Here is a 9,343-nt window from a genome sequence, read left to right as displayed (position 1 = left end):
GATGTGCAGCTTAAACCAGATAAGTGAAATGTTTGCTTTCAGTAATGAGTTTACACACAAAGATAAAATTATCAAATAGGTAAACATGAAGCTTGAGTTCGTGGACAAAAGTAAAAAAAAAAAAAAACAGAAAATGAGAGTTTGGTAAGTTTTTAAAAGCTGAAGAACTATTGTATATGGAGCGATTACAAAACATTTCCTACAGAATAGAACAATTCATTTCAGTCTTATCTGGATTATTAACCTGCTAATGATAAAAGGTTTCTAAAAGATGGCTACAGATGTTAACAATTATGACTTGATGCTTTTCAATTTTGTCTTAATGCTTAGAAAATAAGTCACAAAAGTGACATATGGAAACCTAAATTAAGACGTTTAAATTTAATAGTCTACTTAGAAGTAGGGGAATATTTCTCACACTTCAGTCTTGTCAAATTGGTGTCACAGGTAATTTTGTAGGTGAAATAAAAAACTCCATAGTCCAGCTGACAGCTTTGAGGATGATTTCCTTTGGTAGTATTGAGAACACATCTCCCTAATAAATCATTGTTAAACAAGTCGACATCCCAGACCTCAAGCTTCACTTCTACAAAACCTAGCTCAATTGTTTTATTCCAGACTGGGTTATTGGACTGCTCTACTGGAGTTTCCTCACACTGGTTGCCATAAATGATCTTTACAAAACCATCAGTTTGTGTGAAACCATCCCCCCCACAGACCTGTTGCCTTGTGGACCTCCACTGTTAGTTCTTCTTCCTGTCTTTAGGGGGCAGCGAGTCTAAAATGAGGTGTTTGGGTGCAGCTCTTGTGGTGCTCCATTAGCTGGTTTTCTTTAATGTAGTCTGTTATAACACTTGCTAGGTGAGCTCTGATCAGCTCATCCTTAACCAAAAAATGCAAAGGGTGGCTGTTCTTCCAACTTCTGTATGCTTCTAATCGTCCCTGTGAGTGTTGGGCTTCAGGAAGGTACAGCTCCCCACCAATAACTTCAGTCCTGAGTTTCGGGGTTGTTTGGTAAATGTCCAAATCATCTCTTTTTAAGACTTTATCACAAGTGTCAGTGGAAACCGCAGACAGAAAACCAAGATTCTTACGAAATTTGTTATTTAGGCAGTTTTTCAGCTCTGACCCTGTAAAGCAGCCAGGCAGGAACTGAAAGTGTTGACTTGCCTCACTTTACCACCAAGCTTAACCTAAGAAACAAAGATTTTTATTAAACTCAGCATTTTATTCATAGACAAAAACCATACTAATGATATGCGTTTTAAAATATTTACAACTGAAAAATCAGATTTTATTGTAAGAGGGAGGAATAAATCTGACCTGATTTATGCGATGTGTTCCATGGGTGCTTATCAGTCGTCTGTACAGGACTCTGTTCAGACCTGTTAAACTTTGAGGAAGATTTTTTTTAGACGTTCCGTGAACTCTGCAGTCAGCACAGGTCGATCAGTCAACGTGTATCTACATAAAGGCAGGGCATAAATAGTCACCATTACTTTGCAGCTCCTCAAAAATGAATAGGACGTCCATACCTGTCTGTAGTAATGTTTAAATGTGAAAAACACTACATCAGTCTCAGCTGTTCAGCCCTAAACTGTCTGTTTCTCCATTCTGATCCATCCAAAGGTTTTCACTTATTTTGACGAATAGAAATAGTCAGAAATAATATAAATACTTTTTTAATGTTTAGAGAATTGCAAAAAAAAAGTATGCTCTGTAAATCTAAAGCTGTTGCATGTATCCTGCCTGTTATAAATGAAAAAAGCATGCTCTTACATCTGATTTTCCACTTCCTGCATTTTAGGTACTGAGGTGATTTTACAGTAATGCATTAACTTCTCTCTTCAGACTTTAGTTTTTTTTCCTTTTCTTACCTTCTTCTCTCCTGTCATGACTTTTACCAGGGCTGCTCTGTTTTGCCTATTTACAGCCAGTTAGTGTAGTTGGTGCAGTACAGGTCCTTCTCAAAATATTAGCATATTGTGATAAAGTTAATTATTTTCCATAATGTCATGATGAAAATGTAACATTCATATATTTTAGATTCATTGCACATTAACTGAAATATTTCAGGTCTTTTATTGTCTTAATACGGATGATTTTGGCATACAGCTCATGAAAACCCAAAATTCCTATCTCACAAAATGAGCATATTTCATCCGACCAATAAAAGAAAAGTGTTTTTAATACAAAAAACGTCAACCTTCAAATAATCATGTACAGTTATGCACTCAATACTTGGTCGGGAATCCTTTTGCAGAAATGACTGCTTCAATGCGGCGTGGCATGGAGGCAATCACCCTGTGGCACTGCTGACCCTGCCCTTGATAAAACACAGTGGACCAACACCAGCAGCTGACACGGCACCCCAGACCATCACTGACTGTGGGTACTTGACACTGGACTTCTGGCATTTTGGCATTTCCTTCTCCCCAGTTTTCCTCCAGACTCTGGCACCTTGATTTCCGAATGACATGCAGAATTTGCTTTCATCCGAAAAAAGTACTTTGGACCACTGAGCAACAGTCCAGTGCTGCTTCTCTGTAGCCCAGGTCTGGGGAATGCGGCACCTGTAGCCCATTTCCTGCACACACCTGTGCACGGTGGCTCTGGATGTTTCTACTCCAGACTCAGTCCACTGCTTCCGCAGGTCCCCCAAGGTCTGGAATCGGCCCTTCTCCACAATCTTCCTCAGGGTCCGGTCACCTCTTCTCGTTGTGCAGCGTTTTCTGCCACACTTTTTCCTTCCCACAGACATCCCACTGAGGTGCCTTGATACAGCACTCTGGGAACAGCCTATTCGTTCAGAAATTTCTTTCTGTGTCTTACCCTCTTGCTTGAGGGTGTCAATAGTGGCCTTCTGGACAGCAGTCAGGTCGGCAGTCTTACCCATGATTGGGGTTTTGAGTGATGAACCAGGCTGGGAGTTTTAAAGGCCTCAGGAATCTTTTGCAGGTGTTTAGAGTTAGCTCGTTGATTCAGATGATTAGGTTCATAGCTCGTTTAGAGACCCTTTTAATGATATGCTAATTTTGTGAGATAGGAAATTTGGGTTTTCATGAGCTGTATGCCAAAATCATCCGTATTAAGACAATAAAAGACCTGAAATATTTCAGTTAGTGTGCAATGAATCTAAAATATATGAATGTTAAATTTTCATCATGACATTATGGAAAATAATGAACTTTATCACAATATGCTAATATTTTGAGAAGGACCTGTATAGGCAGTGCAAACTGTTTTATATGATTGATCGCCCACAGGGATGCCAATTTTGTTGTGCAATTAAGATTGTTTGGCTATTAGCAACTGTTAATAAATGTAATTGGTAGTTAGCAATAATTAAGAAATTACCAATATGGTTTAAATATAGAAATTTAATCAGACTTCTTGTTTCAGGAACGATGAAATTTTTTCCCTCTGGGTTGAAACATACTGTTGTGGCAAAATTCATAAGAGCTCAAAGGTTGTCACTCAAATCAGTTTTATTATAACCTTGACAAGGGAGAACAGTTTTACAGCAATAAGACAAGTGTTCAAGAGTTAAGCTGTATCTGTTCTGACTAGACAAAGTAAGAGAACTCTCTTATAACTGCAGCCGTGTTCAAGGTAATCCCCATGAAAACAGGGGTCACTTAGAAGAGACAGAGGTGAAGCCTTTTGTAATTTTTACCTTCAGCACTAATTCATGCAATGGGAATGGGAATTAATACTTTTATCAGGTTATGTATTAGGTCAATAACCAAGGCACTAAAAAAGTTTTCTCAACAATACCTTGCGAGCAGATTTTTCTGCAAGTGTTGAGTTTGTCAAGAAACACTTAGATTTTGACCGCTAGCGGAAAATGATTTTTCAAAGATGGCGCAAATATTTGAAGGTCTCTGCCTGATTCATTAGTTTGTACTTTTTTCCTTCACAGGATGTTTCATGGGTAACTATGTGAAACATGCTTGCTGAAGTACACAGTATGAACTAAGGTTCACAGATGACTGTTGAAGTTTTTCACTTATGTACGAATCCCAGTCTTGTATTCATTAGTTTTTACATCTTATTGGTTAATCTATTACAATACATTTTTGCAATATATAAGTCTATATTCTTTTAACTACAAGTGTGGTTCAGTAAGAAGATGTTAGACCTATCATTTGGCTTCTACAGGTCCTTCTCAAAATATTAGCATATTGTGATAAAGTTCATTATTTTCCATAATGTAATGATGAAAATTTAACATTCATATATTTTAGATTCATTGCACACTAACTGAAATATTTCAGGTCTTTTATTGTCTTAATACGGATGATTTTGGCATACAGCTCATGAAAACCCAAAATTCCTATCTCACAAAATTAGCATATTTCATCCGACCAATAAAAGAAAAGTGTTTTTAATACAAAAAACATCAACCTTCAAATAATCATGTACAGTTATGCACTCAATACTTGGTCAGGAATCCTTTGGCAGAAATGACTGCTTCAATGCGGCGTGGCATGGAGGCAATCAGCCTGTGGCACTGCTGAGGTCTTATGGAGGCCCAGGATGCTTCAATAGCGGCCTTTATCTCATCCAGAGTGTTGGGTCTTGAGTCTCTCAACGTTCTCTTCACAATATCCCACAGATTCTCTATGGGGTTCAGGTCAGGAGAGTTGGCAGGCCAATTGAGCACAGTGATACCATGGTCAGTAAACCATTTACCAGTGGTTTTGGCACTGTGAGCAAGTGCCAGGTCGTGCTGAAAAATGAAATCTTCATCTCCATAAAGCTTTTCAGCAGATGGAAGCATGAAGTGCTCCAAAATCTCCTGATAGCTAGCTGCATTGACCCTGCCCTTGATAAAACACAGTGGACCAACACCAGCAGCTGACACGGCACCCCAGACCATCACTGACTGTGGGTACTTGACACTGGACGTCTGGCATTTTGGCATTTCCTTCTCCCCAGTCTTCCTCCAGACTCTGGCACCTTGATTTCCAAATGACATGCAGAATTTGCTTTCATCCGAAAAAAGTTCTTTGGACCACTGAGCAACAGTCCAGTGCTGCTTCTCTGTAGCCCAGGTCAGGCGCTTCTGCCGCTGTTTCTGGTTCAAAAGTGGCTTGACCTGGGGAATGCGGCACCTGTAGCCCATTTCCTGCACACGCCTGTGCACGGTGGCTCTGGATGTTTCTACTCCAGACTCAGTCCACTGCTTCCGCAGGTCCCCCAAGGTCTGGAATCGGCCCTTCTCCACAATCTTCCTCACGGTCCGGTCACCTCTTCTCGTTGTGCAGCGTTTTCTGCCACACTTTTTCCTTCCCACAGACTTCCCACTGAGGTGCCTTGATACAGCACTCTGGAAACAGCCTATTCGTTCAGAAATTTCTTTCTGTGTCTTACCCTCTTGCTTGAGGGTGTCAATAGTGGCCTTCTGGACAGCAGTCAGGTCGGCAGTCTTACCCATGATTGGGGTTTTGAGTGATGAACCAGGCTGGGAGTTTTAAAGGCCTCAGGAATCTTTTGCAGGTGTTTAGAGTTAACTCGTTGATTCAGATGATTAGGTTCATAGCTCGTTTAGAGACCCTTTTAATGATATGCTAATTTTGTGAGATAGGAATTTTGGGTTTTCATGAGCTGTACGCCAAAATCATCCGTATTAAGACAATAAAAGACCTGAAATATTTCAGTTAGTGTGCAATGAATCTAAAATATATGAATGTTAAATTTTCATCATTACATTATGGAAAATAATGAACTTTATCACAATATGCTAATATTTTGAGAAGGACCTGTAGAAGCCAAATGATAGGTCTAACATCTTCTTACTGAACCACACTTGTAGTTAAAAGAATATAGACTTATATATTGCAAAAATGTATTGTAATAGATTGACCAATAAGATGTAAAAACTAATGAATACAAGACTGGGATTCGTACATAAGTGAAAAACTTCAACAGTCATCTGTGAACCTTAGTTCATACTGTGTACTTCAGCAAGCATGTTTCACATAGTTACCCATGAAACATCCTGTGAAGGAAAAAAGTACAAACTAATGAATCAGGCAGAGACCTTCAAATATTTGCGCCATCTTTGAAAAATCATTTTCCGCTAGCGGTCAAAATCTAAGTGTTTCTTGACAAACTCAACACTTGCAGAAAAATCTGCTCGCAAGGTATTGTTGAGAAAACTTTTTTAGTGCCTTGGTTATTGACCTAATACATAACCTGATAAAAGTATTAATTCCCATTCCCATTGCATGAATTAGTGCTGAAGGTAAAAATTACAAAAGGCTTCACCTCTGTCTCTTCTAAGTGACCCCTGTTTTCATGGGGATTACCTTGAACACGGCTGCAGTTATAAGAGAGTTCTCTTACTTTGTCTAGTCAGAACAGATACAGCTTAACTCTTGAACACTTGTCTTATTGCTGTAAAACTGTTCTCCCTTGTCAAGGTTATAATAAAACTGATTTGAGTGACAACCATTGAGCTCTTATGAATTTTGCCACAACAGTATGTTTCAACCCAGAGGGAAAAAATGTCATCGTTCCTGAAACAAGAAGTCTGATTAAATTTCTATATTTTAACCATATTGGTAATTTCTTAATTATTGCTAACTACCAATTACATTTATTAACAGTTGCTAATAGCCAAACAATCTTAATTGTACAACAAAATTGGCATCCCTGTGGGCGATCAATCATATAAAACAGTTTGCACTGCCTATACAGGTCCTTCTCAAAATATTAGCATATTGTGATAAAGTTCATTATTTTCCATAATGTCATGATGAAAATTTAACATTCATATATTTTAGATTCATTGCACACTAACTGAAATATTTCAGGTCTTTTATTGTCTTAATACAGATGATTTTGGCATACAGCTCATGAAAACCCAAAATTCCTATCTCACAAAATTAGCATATCATTAAAAGGGTCTCTAAACAAGCTATGAACCTAATCATCTGAATCAACGAGTTAACTCTAAACACCTAAACGAGAAGAGGTGACCGGACCCTGATGAAGATTTTGGAGAAGGGCCGATTCCAGACCTTGGGGGACCTTCGGAAGCAGTGGACTGAGTCTGGAGTAGAAACATCCAGAGCCACCGTGCACAGGCGTGTGCAGGAAATGGGCTACAGGTGCCGCATTCCCCAGACCTGGGCTACAGAGAAGCAGCACTGGACTGTTGCTCAGTGGTCCAAAGTACTTTTTTCGGATGAAAGCAAATTCTGCATGTCATTCGGAAATCAAGGTGCCAGAGTCTGGAGGAAGACTGGGGAGAAGGAAATGCCAAAATGCCAGAAGTCCAGTGTCAAGTACCCACAGTCAGTGATGGTCTGGGGTGCCGTGTCAGCTGCTGGTGTTGGTCCACTGTGTTTTATCAAGGGCAGGGTCAATGCAGCTAGATATCAGGAGATTTTGGAGCACTTCATGCTTCCATTTGCTGAAAAGCTTTATGGATATGAAGATTTCATTTTTCAGCACGACCTGGCACCTGCTCACAGTGCCAAAACCACTGGTAAATGGTTTACTGACCATGGTATCACTGTGCTCAATTGGCCTGCCAACTCTCCTGACCTGAACCCCATAGAGAATCTGTGGGATATTGTGAAGAGAACGTTGAGAGACTCAAGACCCAACACTCTGGATGAGCTAAAGGCCGCTATCGAAGCATCCTGGGCCTCCATAAGACCTCAGCAGTGCCACAGGCTGATTGCCTCCATGCCACGCCGCATTGAAGCAGTCATTTCTGCAAAAGGATTCCAGACCAAGTATTGAGTGCATAACTGTACATGATTATTTGAAGGTTGATGTTTTTTGTATTAAAAACACTTTTCTTTTATTGGTCGGATGAAATATGCTAATTGTGTGAGATAGGAATTTTGGGTTTTCATGAGCTGTATGCCAAAATCATCTGTATTAAGACAATAAAAGACCTGAAATATTTCAGTTAGTGTGCAATGAATCTAAAATATATGAATGTTACATTTTCATCATGACATGGAAAATAATTAACTTTATCACAATATGCTAATATTTTGAGAAGGACCTGTACATGCTCTATAAAATGGTAAATGGCCTGAACTTGTGTAGCGCTTTATCAAGTCCCTAGAGACTCCAGAGTAGTCTGTGCCTCGTCAGTCATGAACCCCATCACACGTCACTGTTGCTTATCTTCTGCTTTATATAAATATTTGCTTATGATTAGACAGTGAAGGTATTAAGTCCTTCTATTTCTGTACTGATTATGTGTTTTTTAATCTAATAAATACAATTTTTTACTAAAAGCATTTCTCTGTAGTTATCTGATATGGATTTACCTGATGGTAATAAAAGGAAATATAAATATGCTAATCAGTGTTTTGTAGTTATTGTAAATTAATCATGCAGTTGTAAAGCAACAACTCTGGCCAGATGCAGGTTGATAAAAATTAAATCTAAAATAATGTTTTAAACATTTCCTGCTTGTGGATCCAATGCTGCTCATCATCTATTATTTGTTAGTTGAAACAAAAACAAAAATTTATTAGCTAATAGTCTTTTAAATAGAGTAAAGGAGTAATGCCATCTATAGGGCAAGATTCTAGCAAGAAGGCACCATAACCATAACATATATGTATCAACTTACATGAATAATCTTTGCACAGAAATGTAGAAAACATAATACAAGATTTTTTTGTTCATCATTTCATCCGATTGTCAAAACAAAAGGCATAAAGGCATGATTAAGAGGAGGTTGATCATCAGTTACCCATCGCCATGACAATACATCATATAATAATGTTGGGACCACAGCCATGAGTTACAACGTGAAAGGCCAGTACAAACCTTCCTTAACCCACTTCCGGCACAGCCAGGAAACAGGGTAACTGCGGACTTCTTGTGACATCACTGGCCAAATAAAAGCACCCCCTTTCCAACAAGCCGACCTCTTCCACAAGGCCTCCAGAGGGACCGGATAGGGGAGGCAGCGCACTATTGTCTCTTTGCTGGCAAAAGGACATAACTCTTCAACTGGATCCAAGAGTGTCATAAGATCACACAATCATATACACCAGTTAAGTACGGGTGAATAACTGTTTGTGTACCCAGTATTCATTCATAAAAAGGGGAAATTAAGGTATAAGCATTGCCTGACTTTCTCTCTGAGGCCTGCAGAAGCAAACGGTGTTCCAGAGAAGCCCCTGCAGAGACGCGGTCTCCCAGTCTGGAAGGAAGACAGCAGAGACCGCATCACCGTGGTTACGGTAACGTGCAGTGTGGTGGGGGGACACAACGAGCCGTCTTTCATCCACAGCTAAGGAGGTTAGCTGTAGCTCACCATTGTTCATTGTGGATGGTTTCTTCAAACTTCGCCGCCCCG

At 39.4% G+C, this 9,343-nt stretch overlaps 1 long non-coding RNA gene across 1 annotated transcript; it reads right to left on the bottom strand.

Annotated features, from left to right (window-relative positions):
- Positions 1-595: 595 nt before the first annotated feature.
- On the bottom strand, positions 596-8,869 carry LOC124877562. Its single transcript, XR_007040564.1, has 3 exons — positions 8,809-8,869; positions 1,324-1,464; positions 596-1,193 (listed from the first exon to the last, which is right to left on the bottom strand). It is a non-coding gene; the product is annotated as an uncharacterized LOC124877562 (long non-coding RNA).
- Positions 8,870-9,343: the final 474 nt, after the last annotated feature.

Source organism: Girardinichthys multiradiatus, chromosome 12, assembly GCF_021462225.1.
Source record: "Girardinichthys multiradiatus isolate DD_20200921_A chromosome 12, DD_fGirMul_XY1, whole genome shotgun sequence".
Classification (NCBI taxonomy): Eukaryota; Metazoa; Chordata; class Actinopteri; order Cyprinodontiformes; family Goodeidae; genus Girardinichthys; species Girardinichthys multiradiatus.
The sequence above is the reverse complement of the archived record's forward strand: the minus strand, read 5'-3'. Positions and strand labels throughout refer to the sequence as shown.